This window comes from Scomber japonicus, chromosome 13 (genome assembly GCF_027409825.1).
Source record: "Scomber japonicus isolate fScoJap1 chromosome 13, fScoJap1.pri, whole genome shotgun sequence".
NCBI lineage: Eukaryota > Metazoa > Chordata > Actinopteri > Scombriformes > Scombridae > Scomber > Scomber japonicus.
The window spans coordinates 26,611,249-26,627,758 of NC_070590.1; the positions used below are offsets into that span (position 1 = coordinate 26,611,249).

Consider the following 16,510-nt stretch of genomic DNA (forward strand, 5'->3'; position numbering starts at 1 on the left):
CTTGGACCAGACGCTGGGATATTTGTTTTGAAGCTACAGGTCAGTGTGCCAATATGGCTCAGAGCGGAGCGGGGGAGAGAGGAAACTCGGTCTGGAATTTCCTTGTACGTAAACAACACCTCGGCCCGTCTCATCGCACAGGTGTATTCCATAAAGCAACCCCTCCCCCCTCCTCCAAACCCCCACTCCAATACCCTTTCCTGAAATGGCACAGGGCATGAAAGAAGAGGAGGAGGAGGAGAGGAGAAGGGGGGTGGGTGGGTTTTAAAAATAAATCCGCACAGGCCGGTCAGACATTTTGAAATTCTGTTTCTATCTCCGTCTGATAGAGAGGTTAAAGATACAGCATCCTGATAAATCTCTTCCCACCAGGGGGAACAGATAAGGAGTGGCGTAGATTGAATAAAAGAGCTGAGGAGAAAAGGGGAGGAGGTGGAGGGATAGGTGAGGAGGAGGAGGAGGAGGGCTGAGATGTCTATCAGGCCGCATGAAGGGTTTTTTTTTTTTTTTTGTCTTGCAGATCCAGTTCAAGGGCGCCCGCAGGCGAGGCAGCTCTCGCTCTTGCCGTGCCAACACTGGCGCTCAAGGTCATATGAGCCAGCCCTGTGACATTAAAGAGGAACAGGAAAGGGGAACAGGGAGGGAGGGAAGGAGAGGAGGGAGGAGGAGGGGGGCAGAAAGCCATCAACCACAGACACGCGCACACACACTAACACACACACACACACACACACACACACACAGAGAATTGAGTTGGGGGAAGAGAAAAAAAAGTAGCCTTTAACTCCTCGAATCTTTCCTGAGACTTTGTGCACCGCTGTCTGGGTCCACAGTGGATTTTGTGAGGGCGAGGAGCTTTTTAAGGGCAGTAATGAGAGTGTCTTATTCTCTCAGCACAGAGCCAAGAGATGCTTGGCTAACTGCTTTGTAGTTGCCAGTCACACATACAGGCGTGTGTGTGTGTGTTAGTGTGTGTGTGTCAGTGTGTGAGGGAGAGAGGGGGAAAAATGGAAGAGAGAAGAGTCAGTGATAAACCTCAGGGGAGGGATGTTGAGAAGAGAAAAGGGTCTTAAAGTTATTTAAAGGGACAGCAAACCAATGGCAGTCGCCTCCAAATGGTCTTGTGGAGGGTTTAAGCTAAAGTGAATTTTGGCTGAGGTGAATTTCACCCCCCCCACACACACACCTTTTTTTTTCTTTTTGGCCAATCAGCCTTCATACCAAAGAGCAGACTGTACTCTATAAGGCCACTGCGGTGCATCAGCAGGTGGTTTCAAATAATAGTAAAGACAGACTCACAGGTCCAGGAGGTTAATGTTTGTAACTTTTTTTCTTATTTGAAGTCACATTGATTCATTCAAGCAGCTAAAAGCCTGCAATAAATATGTTGTGTACAATTACTTTAGCGTTTAATGATGCCAAGCCCATACAACTAAATTATCCTACTTTCCCAGTGGGTTCCTGAAGTGCTCATTTAGCATCAGTGTTTCCCACAAGTCAGAAATATACTTGGACTCAGGTCAGAAGGGAGGAGGAGGAGGAGGAGGGGGTTGGAGATTACTGACAATAGTCCTTCTGCCCAGGAGACATTTGGACATGTCACAGTAGGAAAAGCACATCAGCGATTGTGTTACCTGTAACTTGTAGCTGCATCCAGCCTTCAGCACAATCCAATCTGATTCATCAACGTCCAAAATAGGTAAAAAGGTTAGAAACAGCAGTATAATATATCCAAATTAAATCAAACTTTATTTATATAGCAGCTTTCATGCAGGTTAATGTAGTTCAAAGTGCTTCACAGTTGACTGACACGCTGCTCATAAGACAGAACAAGTGTACACAGAGCACAACATAAAGAAATGAATGATGAATGATGATACATTTTATTATTATTATGATACATATAAAAATACATTCAGTACAAATGTGCAGTATGCTTGGGCGTCTATTAATGTAGCTCATTTGTTTCATGTTATGAAACTGGATCTACTTGTCTCATGATATACATAAGATGTACTATTTATAAATGTTTACATCACAGTTAGCTGTCAGATAATCAATCAGACCAGGAATAAATAAATAAATGAATAAATAAAAACATATAACGACAACATCATATTTTACTATTATTATATTTGTAAAATGTGTAATATCTGATAATAGATGGTAGTATCTAGTGTCCGTGGGCTGACTTGCTCATCCACGCTGTGTTTACAGCATGGTCATGTGTCTGTCGGTCAGTCAGGTATCAGCTTGCGGTGCCCGTTACATGGCGAGCTCGTCATCCTGTCGTCTACCGCAGCACACGTAGCTGTTAGATAGGTCAGTGATCAGCCTTTATCTGGAGCACCTGGGTTCACTTCCATGTTTTTTGGCAGCACGCTCCACTCTGCTGCACTGAATTATCATTAAGAGAAACACTGGATCACCACCACCTCCACCTACGCCTCTACCTCCAGCAGTCCAGGGATCTCTGCTCTATGTAGCTCACCCTGACTCTCAAGTGAAGAGGATTTCCCCTGAATAATGTATCAAATTATAATATAATTCAATGATTATTTTATGCAGCTGCATTTCAACATGAGAATGTGTTATTCCTCTGGACCAGTGCAGTTTTTTATCACCTATCAGCCTGAAATGAGAAATATGTCCTCATCTATGATTTTTACACCAGTATACCTCTCACACACAATGAGTCGGGGAAAGAAGTACAAGGTGAATGTAAAGTGGATGATTTTTGGAAAGAGATAAGTGTGTGTGTGTGTGTGTGTGTGTGTGTGCGTGTGTGTGTGTGTGTTTTCTGGAACAGAACTAATAGCCTTACTATCATCTAAATTTCCTCGTAGATGTAAAAGTACAGGCAGACGTTGTATGAGCCCCACAAAGTCAGTCTTCGCAGGCCGTTAATGGAGCAGCTTCGGGCTATGCATCAATATGACATCACAGATTACAATCTGTAGACTTTGGGAGCACTTTAGGTACTTTCAGTGCTGGGAGAGCTGGCCGACAAAACACTGAGTCATTATAATAACAATCAGAGAGAAGGGTGGAGCCACAAAGTGATACAGTCTGAACAGAAATTACTGAAGGGTTCCCACAGGGACTTGCACTGCGTCTGAGGGACTTGATGAGGGATTCTACAGTGAACTTCCATGAACTTTAGCCTATCTCTTGTCTCAGTATTCCTTCTTCATATTACTGTGTTCCAAAGTTTAGCAGCAGCATTAGGTTGCAGTTTTCAAAGTCGTCTTTATTTACATAAAATCTAATCATTGACATTGTATTTCACTAAATGCAATTAATACTGGAATTCTCTCCAGCACACCATGGTGACTACAATCAATGAGTGCTATGTAGTAAAAGGACCACTGCAGGTAGGGTGCAGGTAGGGTGACTTATAATGTCAATTTTGATATCTTATTCATATAAAAATAGGCTATAGTTTGGTAAAACTTTGCTTTAAATCCTAATATTTAGCATTAATTAGCAGGTGTAAATGGTTATAACACACTATAATGTAGTTGTTGGCAGATTTAAGGTTAAGTATAACTTAGAGCTATAGCCTATAATTAGAAGCTGGTGTATAATGAATAACAATGTATACTACTAATAGCCACTTAAAAATGTCCTTATATTCTGCTTCTTACTACATTAAAGTGTGTTATAATCCATTTGTTAAATGTTTTTGTATGCTGCTTATAAATTCTAAAAAGTAAGACTAGACCTGTGACGATATCTACTATTATTGGATGATATATTGTCTCAGAAATAATTGCGATACACAATATTATTGTCATTTGAAGATCATTTTATACCACTGATATAATGATAATAATAGTATAATAATGCAAGTGGGGGTCGGGGGGTGGGATTGGAGAGTGGGTCATTATGGTTGAGGTCAGAGTTATTTCCCTTTAATTCTTCTACAGTCTCCACTCAGGACGTACACAGTGAGGAATGGAGGACACTACTTGTTTAGCTAATGTGACATAAATAGACTCTTAGCTACTAATATGAAGTGTGGTAATATAATAATATCAAGATCCATGTATCATATAATGAGTCCATATATAGACACGATGATATCGATAATCACGTTATTGAACGATAAGTGGATAATGTCATTATTTTGACAGGCCTCAGTAGGAGACTCAATGTGAATTATTACCTGCTATTTTCCCCTACACATTAAAATGTATAGAATATATTTACACTATTTCTTCACTAGTATTGACATATATGAACAGAAAGTGTTAACAGTAGAGAGCTTTATACAGAATATGCAGCATACAGATAGAAAATGAGAGTGTAGGTAAAGTCACTTGGAAAAAGTCACTTCCAGTGATGAATAATAAATTGACATTCAAATTGCAGCAGAGAAAGTCCTTTTCTGTGGAGTGTTGCTCAGGGGATTTCACTGTTTATCCCCTCTGCACGCTCTAACTATATTAATGGAACCGGACCTCTTTTTTTCTTTTTGTCTCCCTCCTGCCTGCCTGCACTCTTCTCTCTTCCATTTTGCAAGCATAAATCTACTAACTGTAGTTGGACCCAACCCCAGACACCTGTAACCACGTGTGTGAAGGTGGAGGTGGAAGGTGGGGAGGGGGAGGAGGAACATATGTATCCAGCCTGTATGACATCTAGCCTAAGTCCCTATGAACTGTACTTTATACTCAGACAGGATTTACTGGATAAGTGTCCCTCGCACTTATGACGCAATCCTTTTGAACACTAACCACTCAAAGCTGGATTTGAAGCTCCACTGAACCCTGATGAACTTTGGCATATAAAGTGGGACTCAGTGGGGAGAAAAGAAAAAGGAGCGCAGACAAAAACACTCCCCTCTTTTCCGAAGGGGGAAAAAAATAAAATAAATAAAACCCAACGTGCCCCCTCCACCCCTTCGCCGTTCGATCATACCTGCTCATCACGCCCCCTCCCCTCTCCAGGTTGGCATAGTACCATTTTGACTCTTTCTTTTGATTAAACGAAAAAGCATTTAGACTAAACAATCAATAGGTACAGGCTCGAGTCCTGAATCGCTCCGGCATAAATCTTCCCGCTGCCTGGCGTGGAGTCGTCTCTGTATCATTTTTGCTGATTAGTTTTCCCATTACTCAAAACAGATGTGTTCGCCGGTGATGAATGATCCAATTATGGGATATTTGTCACCCATTTGATATCTGCTGCTAGTCTGGGACTGTAAAGAATTCCAGTGTGGTGTTTTCCCTCCTCTAGTCCAAAGTCTAGAGTCCACTCCGGCCGGTTGGCTGGGTACATGCTGACCCCGACCTTTTTGGATTTGTTGAAATGGTCAATAGACGAAGCTGGCCACTGTGGTTATTCTTTCATTTCCCCCCCCCCCCCCCACACCCACCCCTCCTCTTCCCAATCCTCTTCTCTCCCCTCATCATCTCATCAATCTCCTCGTGCTAGATAAGAGAGGCACTCGGCAGAATATTCAGTGCCCCCTTTCATTTTTTTGCGGGGGCATAAGAACGGCTGCCTGTCATAAAATTTCATTGAACTAGCGTGTCCTCAAGAAGTCTGAGCGCACCCCCTGAACCCCCCCCCCCCCCCCACGCCTGTTTTGACATGCTTCAGATAGTCGTCATACATGTCTAAACTGTGGTTGACCCCTTTGCCCCCCACCCCCACCACCTCAACTGCTGCACGCACACACACACACACACACACACACACACACCAAAACAATACACAGACACTCACAGCTGAAAGGATTCATGTACACCCCTCCTAACCCCACCACCACCAATTCCGCCCCTCTGTCTGTGGACAGTAGGCTGATTCTGCAGCCTCGCTCGCTCCCCTCCTTTCCTGTCTTTCTCTCTCCTGCTCTGCTGTGCTGAGCTGTGTGTGTGCGTGTGTGTATGAGTGTGTGTGTGTGTGTGTGACAGCTGCCTAATTGGGCATTCTCCCCTCGTCGGAGCGCCCCTCTCTCTCTCTCTCTCTCTCTCTCTCTCTCTCTCTCTCTCTCTCTCTCTCTCTCTCTCTCTCTCTCTCTCTCTCTCTCTCTCTCTCTCTCTCTCTCTCTCTCTCTCTCTCTCTCTCTCTCTCTCTCTCTCTCTCTCTCTCTCTCTCCAGCCTGGGCCGGGGCTGCTGACGAATGGCAGCGGATTACAGATGAGGACACGGTGACCCGCCTGACCTTGCTGCACAGCCGCGGGGGAGGGAGAGAGAGCGCGATAGAGAGAGAGAGGAAAGGGAGGAGAGGGGAGGGGAGGGGAGGGGAGGGGAGGGGGGGGACAGAGTGCGAGGGGTGGGGCGGACGGGGTGCTAGGACTGCAGAGGGTGCAGAGTGGGAGGGGAGACGGCGGGCATAGGTGGAGGAGGGAGGAGGCAAAGAGAACGGCGGCGGCGTCAGGTCAGCGGAGGATGAGGTCGCATGAAGGTGGGCGAGTTATCGGTAGGAGATGCTGGAGGGGGGGTGTTTGCCAGGTGGCCAAGCGGGCGGGCAAGCGGGCGGGCGGGCAAGCGGGTGGACAAGCGAATGACAAGAGTGTCACATGACAGCATCCCCCCCCCGCCTGTGTCAGTATGTCAAGGGCATGAGCCCCTGCTGGCAACCGCCACTGCGGCATTTACCCCCCCCCCCCCACACACACACACTTTTATTTATATATTTATTTCCTCACCCTCTATCCATCCCCCCTTCCGCCCCCTCAACCTCTCCAACCCTTTTTTTTCCACTTCTTTATGTTTTATGTGTCCATCAGACGAGCAGCTTCTATACGACTTGCTGGCGTGCCTCCACACACACAGACACAAACACGTACACACACACACACACACACACACACCCTAATACACACACAGACACAAACACGTACACACACCACACACACACACATAGGCACACACACCCTCAGGCCACGACGTGGTTGGTCAGAAGGAGAGGCAGTGGATCCTTGAGCGTGGTGAATTTTAATTTCGGTGCGCACTATAGATATTTCCGTGCCCCCCCCCCCCCACCGAACCCCCCTCACCCCTCCTCCACCACCTTCCTGCTGCGCGTGTTAGACTGCCAAGGTGAGGTTGTGTCCTCTTGTTAAGAGCGATTAATGGAACTCGTTATGTACATAATGAAATATCCCTGCTGATGCATAGGGTGGCGTTGTCTCTCTCTCTCTCTCTCTCTCTGTCACACACACACACACACACACTCACTCCTCCATGCTTGCCCATATACATTTGAGTGCGTGCGTGCATGCTGTAACACTGAGGACGCTCTGTTATAGCCTCCAGGCAACTCGGGTATGTGTTTGATTCGGTGTAGAGACCCCCTCCTCCACCACCACCACCACCACCACCCTCTCCGCCCCCTCCACCCCCTCCACCCCTCCTCTTGTAAAGCCATCTCTCCAAATGAAAAACGAACAGGAATTAAGGCCCTGTCAATTCACAGTCGAGTTTGTTCCCCTCTCTCTCTCTCTCTTTTTTTTTTCTTCTTCTTCTTTTCACTTTTAGATGCACACAACACTGCGGCTCCCTGCGTGACATGTGTTCTGAGAGATAGAGATGGGTGGCTCGCCACCGAGTCCCGTTTTGACTGGCGGAGTAAATTTAGATCTAATCTTCTTGTGTGTGTGTGTGTGCTCTTTTATAGCCCGAGAATGTTCACCTAACATCAGCTTTTAAGTTGACCTTGTTGTGTTATTTGCTCGTCAGAGGGCTTGCGTGTATGTGTGTAAGTGCGTGCGTGTGTGTGTGTGTTCATTTCTAGGACGAGACACTGCTGGCTTCCCTATAGGTTTTTTTTTATTTTATTTTGACCTCGTGTGTCAGTGTGTGTGTATGTGTATGTGTGTGTGCCCGCTAACACCATTCAGTGCCTGAGTCAAGCTGTGCAAGCTCTTTTAATCCCACGCCCCGGTGCACGTAGGCTTGATTAGTGGCAGCAGTTATCTGTGCAGAAGACAGCCTGCCCTCCTTTAGCATTTGGTCAGGTCTGGGGCACTGGAGAGAGAGAGAGAGAGAGGGAGGAGGAGAGGAGGGGGTGATAGGGGGGCGGTGTCAAGTCATGAGAAAGGTGAACGAGGAAGGAGAAAGGCAGAGAGGCGGGGTGGAGGGGAGGAAGAGGGGAGGGTGGGAGAGCCTGATTAGTATTCTCAAGGAGCACTCCTGCCAGTAGAGCAAATTGATTACTGCACTTTACCTGTATCAGCCTCCACAGCAAAGGATGACAAGGTACGGGGGAGCATGATGTGTGTCTGCGTTCACCTCCCCACAAACCACAGCAGTATAAGGGGCGCTTTAGCATTTAGCTTAGTGTGGATTTTTTTTATTCATTTATTTTTTTATTTTTCCACCCTGTTGAGCACTTTTTTTTTGCTGTTGGATAGTTTTCTTTCTCCTCCATGTACTTCATTACAGTGAAATAATAGGCCGGTTGCAGTCGGGTGCTGGCCTTGTGTCTCTCTCTCTCTCTCTCTGATTTAATAGTCAATGGCTGTCTTGAGGGAAGACAGACTGATTTCCTTGCGAGCCTTGGCCTCCAGCTTGTCTGCACCTCTGATGACAATTAGCGTGTAATTTTCCGCTTACAGTAAAAGCAACCTGATCAACCCCAAAAGCAATAAAACGATTCAATTATTATTATTTAACTCTTTTTTTCCTGGATCGTAACCTCCATCAACGCGCTGATCATTTAACATGATGGATTCAGATGCGATTGCCAGGCTCCTGAGTCCTGCTGGTTTTCATTCTGGCCACTCAATCAGAGACTGATTACACCTGAGCTGCCAGGTGATGGCAATTAATTGCAATTAACCTCAGCTTAGATAGAAAAGCAGCTGCACTTTGACTAATGGAGACCAGAATTGAGACCCACTGACTTAGATGCAATCCTTCTGTGACCATCTCAGTCAACTTCACATTAGAGCCCGACTGATACTGGATTCTCAGGGCCGATACAGATACTAGGAATACTATTGGTATAGAATCGGGGGCGGGGGGTTAGGATGATTGTAAGGGCATGTGACTGACAGGGGCCCTAAAGAATTATTAGAACATAGGTTAATAAAAAAACAACAACTAATCATCATTCATTATTGATAGACATTAAAGTAAAATTGTATTTACATTGGACTTGTTATTTTGCCTCTGTATACAATATATAAATAAACACATTTTTCATGATGATCCTTCAAATGCAATGAAGGTATGATATTTTCCAGTTTAATACTAAACATTATCATATAAAATGATATCAGTGTGAACTTCACTGGGAATTGAATCATTAGAATTAGCTATAAAGTTTTGCTGAACAAACAAAAAACCAAAAACACATACATGTATTAAACTTTAATTAAGAAAAAGGTTTAAATATACATAAAATGCTGACTATATAACTTAACAATTAACAAAAATAAAAAGATATAAACACATATGGGAATACATATTCACTGAAACTGATATATCTATGAAAGGTCAATATCAGCTGATAATACCAGCTGATCTGTCAAGCTCTACTTCACATCATTGGAACATGAGTTTTTTTTTTTATTGTACAGATTTTATACAGAAAATATTCTAATTGATTGTTTAAATGATTGTCTTTTATTGTGAAATTATAGTTCCAAGTCAATTACAGTGACAGTCAGTTCACCTTGTTGTCAGTGGATTTTTAGCCCTACCGCCCCAAAATCATGAGCTCTCCATTCACTGACATAACAGGACCATTGACAGTTGGATAAGCCCAATCTAATGTAACCCACCTGTTTTAAAGGAGACCCCTGCCCAAACACAGAAGTAGCTTTATTATTTCACACGCCTGAATCGTCTCTTCTGTTGCGCTGCTCACAGATGATGAATATTCCCTCTCTGAATCATAACCTCTGACCACCACTGCTGCATAAATTGCATTACCACGAGTATATTCATACATACCCACCAAATAGTTTATTCATGTATTAAATGTTTTGGGTTTTTTTTTCAATTCCAAAACTGTTCTGCCCAGTTAAACAGAACGTCTGTGGGTGGAAATGATCATCTAAAGAAAATGGAATAATGAGCTCCTAACAGTCCTCAGCTACCAGACAGACAGACAGACAGACAGACAACAGTCCCAGCAGGGTCTCAGATCACCCCACAGTTTGTAGTTAGTAAGTAGTGCTGACCAATGTTCTGTTTGTTAGCTGTTAAGACTCACTGGTGAGGCACAGACTTAAATATATATGGAGGAGGTGAAGCTAAGTAAAGCATGTTTTTCTCCCTCTGGTGTCTATAGAATACGGGTTTATCCCCAGATCAGCTGGAGATTATGACTTTTGCTCACTTCAGTCTGTGACACACAGTTTTACTTATTCAGAAATCCAAAGTACTGTCACTACTTTAGTACATGAGACACCTGCCACCTTATCACCTTTAATCTTCACCCTTGTTGACCCCTTGACCATGTGGATTAACTAAGGTGATGAATGTGAGCTCATACATTCTTAGTGTCACTTTACCTGCTGTAAAATTATAAAAAAGAAATGTCAGATAATAAAAACATGGATCCTGTGATCATAACAGTCACATTTGCTTATAAATGAACCAATGTATGACTTATTAATGGAGAATATCCGGCGTTACTTTGTTCATAGGGCAGTGATGGTGTTGTCATTAACACAGGGTTATCTGAGCTTAATCATTGGTCCAAAATAGTGTGTGTGTGTGTGTGTGTGTGTGTGTGTGTGTGTGTGTGTGTTGCTTGAAAAGTGACTCATGAAGCATGTAACATTAACTCAAATGGCCTTTTTGGCCTGTTTACTGCTTACACTTGGGTCTTCTCCATGTTGTGTAAGAGCACGGTGGGTAGGAGGTCCTTTTGGGTAACGGGGTGGCACATTGTTGCTCGCTTTATACACACAAACACATTTGATTTGATGAATTAGTTCACTGAAAAGCTGCAGAATGCAACATCAAATAAAACTTTTAAAAACAGAGAGAGAATATTGAAATAGAAACATGGACATAAAATCATTAAAAAAGTGAGTTGGGGTGAGATTGTCATTGAGAATATGTGATAGAAAGATAAATAGATACTTTATTGATCCTTCATACGAAATTGCTTGGTTTACAGCTACAGCCACACTTAAGACAGCTACTCATCACATCACATAGAAACACATTTCTGACTATCTAATGGAAAAAAATGTATTACTAAAAATACCCCTAAAGTTGTACAAATAAAACACATATATGTATAGAGTGTATAATAATAAAATACTGGGAGTGCAAAAAGCACCAGTAAAAGTATCTAAAAAGTATCTAAAAGATTTCAAACATGTTGGAATGTGAAGAAAAATAATAAGTAAAGTTTAAACCGTCACCTGCTTTACAATTGTCTTTTAAGACACTTGAATAAACAGTTCAGTATCTCTTCCTTTCTCAGTGTCCACCTAAAACTGTTGCATTATAGGGAAAGTATACTATTAGTTATGAATTATCAGTTCTCTTTATTTATCTTGATGTTAGTACCATCTGCACCTTATTGCTGCATCGTAACATTAAGTGTAGCTGCACAATGAGTGAGGTTACTAACACAGCCTGCAGGTGTACAGACAGATCACCAGATGACCAGGTCACAGACTACTTGTATTTAAACTCTGAGATATTAACCTGGGCGCTAATTGTGATATTTAGTGTGCATGTGTGTGCTCTGTGAGTACTGGGTCGGGCCATCGGGGTCAGGGCCATCGGGGTCAGGGCCATCGGGGTCAGGGCGTAGGATTAATGTTATTGAAGTCTCCTGTTGGTTGGCATGTAATCAGCTGTAGCCTGCCAATGGGATTGGTGCTGCTTGAGAAACTTTCTCTGAAGAGGGTACACATAATTATTTTTATTGGGTTAAATGTGTCTAATTGGTGTACGAGATGATTTTAATTGTGTAACTTTTGAACGGGAGCGTATTATTATTTTGTTAAAAGTAGGGGGGGGAAGCACATATGAGTCGGACTTTTGATCATTTTTATTGGAACGTCCCTTTACGAGCTACCCCGCTCTGTAATATTTGCCGGCCTCACTCAGAGCGAGCATCAGGATGATTTAAAAGCTAGGAAGTAGGTCAATGGGAGCATTATGAAAGGCAAAAAACATGATAGCAGAGATATGTCCTCTTCTTCCTCTGTCACTTAGACCTCTGTCACACACCATATTACTCCAAAACATCCCAAATTATTCACGGCAAAAAATAAAGAGGGAGAGGGGAGGAAAAAAAAGAAAGCAATACTCTTTTAACCCAATAAAGGCAGACATCTTGCTGACTCACAGCAATAGCCTCCTTAAGGCTGATGCCAGGGATATTATGAAAATGATTCATTAAAGGCCAAGGTTTTCTAGCTGGTTTTATCCAGCTTCCAGGGCAGCCTGACAGTGGGACATTTGATCTCAATTGCAAAGTGGCCCATTTCCCTCAGACATCACCACTGCTGCAGTCTGCTTCAAAAAAGGCTCAGCTCTGCCTTTTGGCACGCTGGCCACGGGGCAATCAGCTGTTCCTATTTCCAGCACCCAGTGTTTACAAATGGAAAATGTGTGTTGTTTTCGAGAGGGAAATGAGCACCGTTTTGGACGGGCGATGTAAGCAGAAGATTACCTCGGGAGCCCAATAGAAATGAATCAGGTATAGATTGATGGCAGCCACGGCTCATTAAGAAGGAATGTGTATGTGTGTGTGTGTGAGTGTGTTTAATTGATGCGCTAATTCGCAGCCACTCAGGAAATGGCCCTTGGGTGGGTCTTCCAAATGGCACACAAATATTTACTATGGACACAAACATTTTTGTAAGCAAATCCACACACGCCTGGGCATGTAAGGTAAAGAGGGAGGGAGGGGTGAGGATGGGGGAGGAGGAGGACAAGGAGGGGGTGAAAGGCTGTCTGGGTTTGTGATACAGTGCAGTGATACAGTGCACCGGCTATTTGGCCGGGTCCTCTGACAGTCAGCTGGGCTCTGAACCGCTTAGATGACTCATCATCAGCGTGCATGAATTCCTCCATGCTCTCTCTCTCTCTCTCGCTCTCTCTCAACCCCAAGAACTCTGTGTACCGATGAGCGCAGACGAAGTTCAAAATCCGCCCCCGCGCTCCTCGTCCAAGGCCAGATACAGGCCAAGAACTTTAACGCTCCAATCCCATTTTTGTCCAAAGTCTAAAATGTTAGCATTCACTCATCACACACTGTTCTTCACTCTGAGTAGGATGCTTTTTTTGTGTGTGTTTTTTTTTCTCCCAATGGATCTCCTGTGCTACTTAACACGAAAGGTCTGAATTTTTTTGCAGCATTTATGTATCACATTTCCTTTATGTGGGGTGCATCCGCCGCTTTCTGTGTGTGCATACGGGGGCGTGTGTGCTATGCATGACTTGTTTGGTCAATGCATCCTAAGAAGTGGGTCAGAGTGCCCTAGTTCTCATTGTGTGGGGGCGTGCATGTGCCTGTGTATTGCATTTCACTGTTATTTGCCCTGATTGACTTATCTGCAAAAAAGAAAACATTTTCTTGCTGTAGCTCTCCTGCTGTTCTTTTTTTGTGGGGGGGGGGGGGGGAGTAGCATGTTCTTCTCTTGTTTACCTCTCTCAAGGTGAACGAGAGCTTTTAATTCAACTTTCCCTCCGGTGCACTCGTTCACTCGCGAGAGGCTCTCTCTGAGAAACAACTGCATTCGGTCAGGTAGCTTATGTTTTGTCTTATTTAATCATGTCAGGCCATATTGAATTTACAAATAGCGGTCACGCCGCATGTGTAAGTGAGCTACCCCGTTGAGTATGTGCAGCAGGGCTGGGCTCCAGATTACATGATATAATAGTGTTTAGGCATTGCCTCTCCTTTTTAAATTCCTTTAACCTTGACTCCCCTTAAATGCAGGGAGAACACATCTGCCAGGCTGGTGTCAGACATTAGTAATACACACCGCTCGGGCAGCATTGTCACTTTTTATTAACGCCCAGAGCTTTGCATGGACACCAGCTGTTGCATCAAGTGGAAAAGCCTTGGCGCCATGGATGACCTTGACTTTAACTGCCGCTCCTTTGGCTCTTCCCCTTTTTTTAATTCTTTTGTTTGCTCTCATACATTTTAAATGGCTTAAATGGATTACCATTCCTGACAATGAAGGTCATTTAGGAACTTTTTTTTTTTTTAAGATAAAGAGAAGGCGAGCGTGCCTGCGTGTCAGCGAGAGGAGGTGGAGGAGGAGGAGGTGGAGGGAATGTTATCTGGAAGGTCAGCGAAAGGGAATGAAGGTCACATTGCGAGATCTAATCCATGACATCTGCATTGGCACATTTTCATGTCGGCCTTCTGGTAATTCCACGTATCTCAGGAAGCGGCCGAGGGTGCAGTGACCTTTCACTATTCCTGGTGTCTTTTAAAGTACAAGAGAAACACAGAGAGAGAGAGAGAGAGAGAGAGAAATAAACTCTCTCTCTCTCTCTAAGAGTCCACCAGCCAGGGGGATGATAAAGCTTTCACCCCCCCCCATCCACCATCACTTGCCCTCCCTCTCTCACATGTACCCGACTGTAGTGGGTAAAAATCACTTTAGAATGGTGCCTACTCTGTCATTGGCTGACATTGTCAAGGATAATGGATAATCACCACAGAAACCATAGAGCAGCTCATTGGTGCTGCGGTGTCCCACGGTGGGGGAGGAGGGGGGCGGGAGGGTGTGTCGGTGGAGGTCAGGCTTTTTGGGTGCCACTACCAATGAGAATGACATGTTAACAGATGTGTAAGGTCATTCTCAATGTATACACCGGGGGAGATAATGTAATAGTAATGCTCATATCACACAATCTAAAAGACAGAGGGGGATAAAGGAGGAGGTGCTGCATGCTTTAGGGGCTCAGTATAGAGGGCAGCTCTTCTTTATATTAAGGTCATTTATTTGTTAACAGAGCACTGTCACTGAAGAGAGAACATATTTTTTATTGCCCTCGCTGTAGAAGGGGGTGGGCTGGGGGGGTGAAGGGGACTCTCTGACATCCAACGTCTCTGTCTTTACATGTCTCTCAAGAGCCCCCCTTTGTTTACAGAGCAAATTCGTACTTTATAGCGTGATAGCGACTGCGGCAGCTTGGTTCCATATAAACGAATGTAGTGCAGTGTCATAGTGTCCCCCCTGTGCTCCCTCGCTCTGCTCTGTATTGAAGTTTCTTTGGGCAAAAACACAGACAAGGTCAACTGTAATTCCAAAAGGTTCAGTGCCAGCAGCAAAGAGATTAACAGAATTTCCCATGTTGGAACCGTGTCAGTGTTTCTTTTTCCATTCACATTTTTTTAACTGGAGGGAGTTAGGGAAGTTGGGGGGTGGGGGGGGGGGGGGGGTGTACATACTGGCTTATTAGTTCTTTTTCCGTGCTGCGTCTATGGTAAACATGTACGTGTTTACCGCGCTGATCAAACGGGGTGTTACAGGGCATTCTGTTATAATTGCATTAAGCTCCCTGGCGGGAAAATAGCCCTAATCCGGAGCATCTAAGATTAGCATGACAGCAGACGTCAGATGGCCCAGCATGACCAGGTTGGCTTTTGTTGTTGTCGTCGTCAGATTTAGGTCAGCAGTTTTAAAAGATGGCCTTGAACTGTAATTGATGCTGCCGACGGGCCAACTATAAAAAAAGATACATTTCTGAAGAGTCTTGTCGACCTTTGGAACCTTTGGAACCTTCGGGCGCGAGGAGGTCTCAAAATAGATAACCTGATTGTTTTCCTTAACGCCATTCAGACTTAATTGCTCACTGATCAACTTAAATCCAGCTTCTAATCCCGGCTCATTTTCAAGGTGGAATTAAAAGCAGCACCTCGTTGCCCTCACTGTCATGACAACCTGTGGACTTTGGCTGCCGGGAATGGATTTCAGCCTGATTAAGAAGCCCCGCCACCTCGTTGTTTTTTTGGCCCTCGCTGCTACTCTCTGTGAAGTATTTAGGCTGGTGGCAGCGTGGGTCGCCGTGGCCTTTTCGTCATAATCAAGCGCTGCCGTCCTGTTGTGTAACCTCGCTATGTCGGTCCATTCGGCGGACGCCAAAGGTGAGGACAGCGACGGGGGGAAAGGACACGGACGGCAGCTGAGGCGAGGTGGAAACTCTGTATTAATTAACCTTTATGGGATGCGGCCAGGACTGTCGGAGGTGTCCTGTAGCCACGGAAACCACGCTGACAGGGTTCAGAGCAGAGGTCTCCCAGGGCAGCGCCACTGACACTGTCATGGCAACTGGCACAATGCTCACCTCGGTGTCACCGGCTCTGCCCTCCTGACAGTGGTGCGGTGTGACAGGTGCACCTGATCCTTACGCACCCCCCCCCCCCCCCCCCCCCCCCACAGCCCTCAATACACACACAAAAACACACACACACACAATTGACAGTGGAGTACAGCATGTCTGTTAGCTATATCCTTTGCTGTGATTCTCCACTGCCTTTGTACTGTACCTGTAAACATCAAATCATTCCATGTTTTGCTCTTGCCTTCTCATTTAAAACCAATTCAAGCTCTAG

The 16,510-nt window shown here is 44.6% G+C and overlaps 1 protein-coding gene across 2 annotated transcripts in view; it reads left to right on the forward strand.

Moving 5' to 3' along the window:
- Positions 1–16,510, forward strand: part of nrip1b (nuclear receptor interacting protein 1b) — a 41,707-nt gene that overhangs the window by 18,043 nt on the left and 7,154 nt on the right. The gene's annotated exons all lie outside the window — the stretch shown is intronic.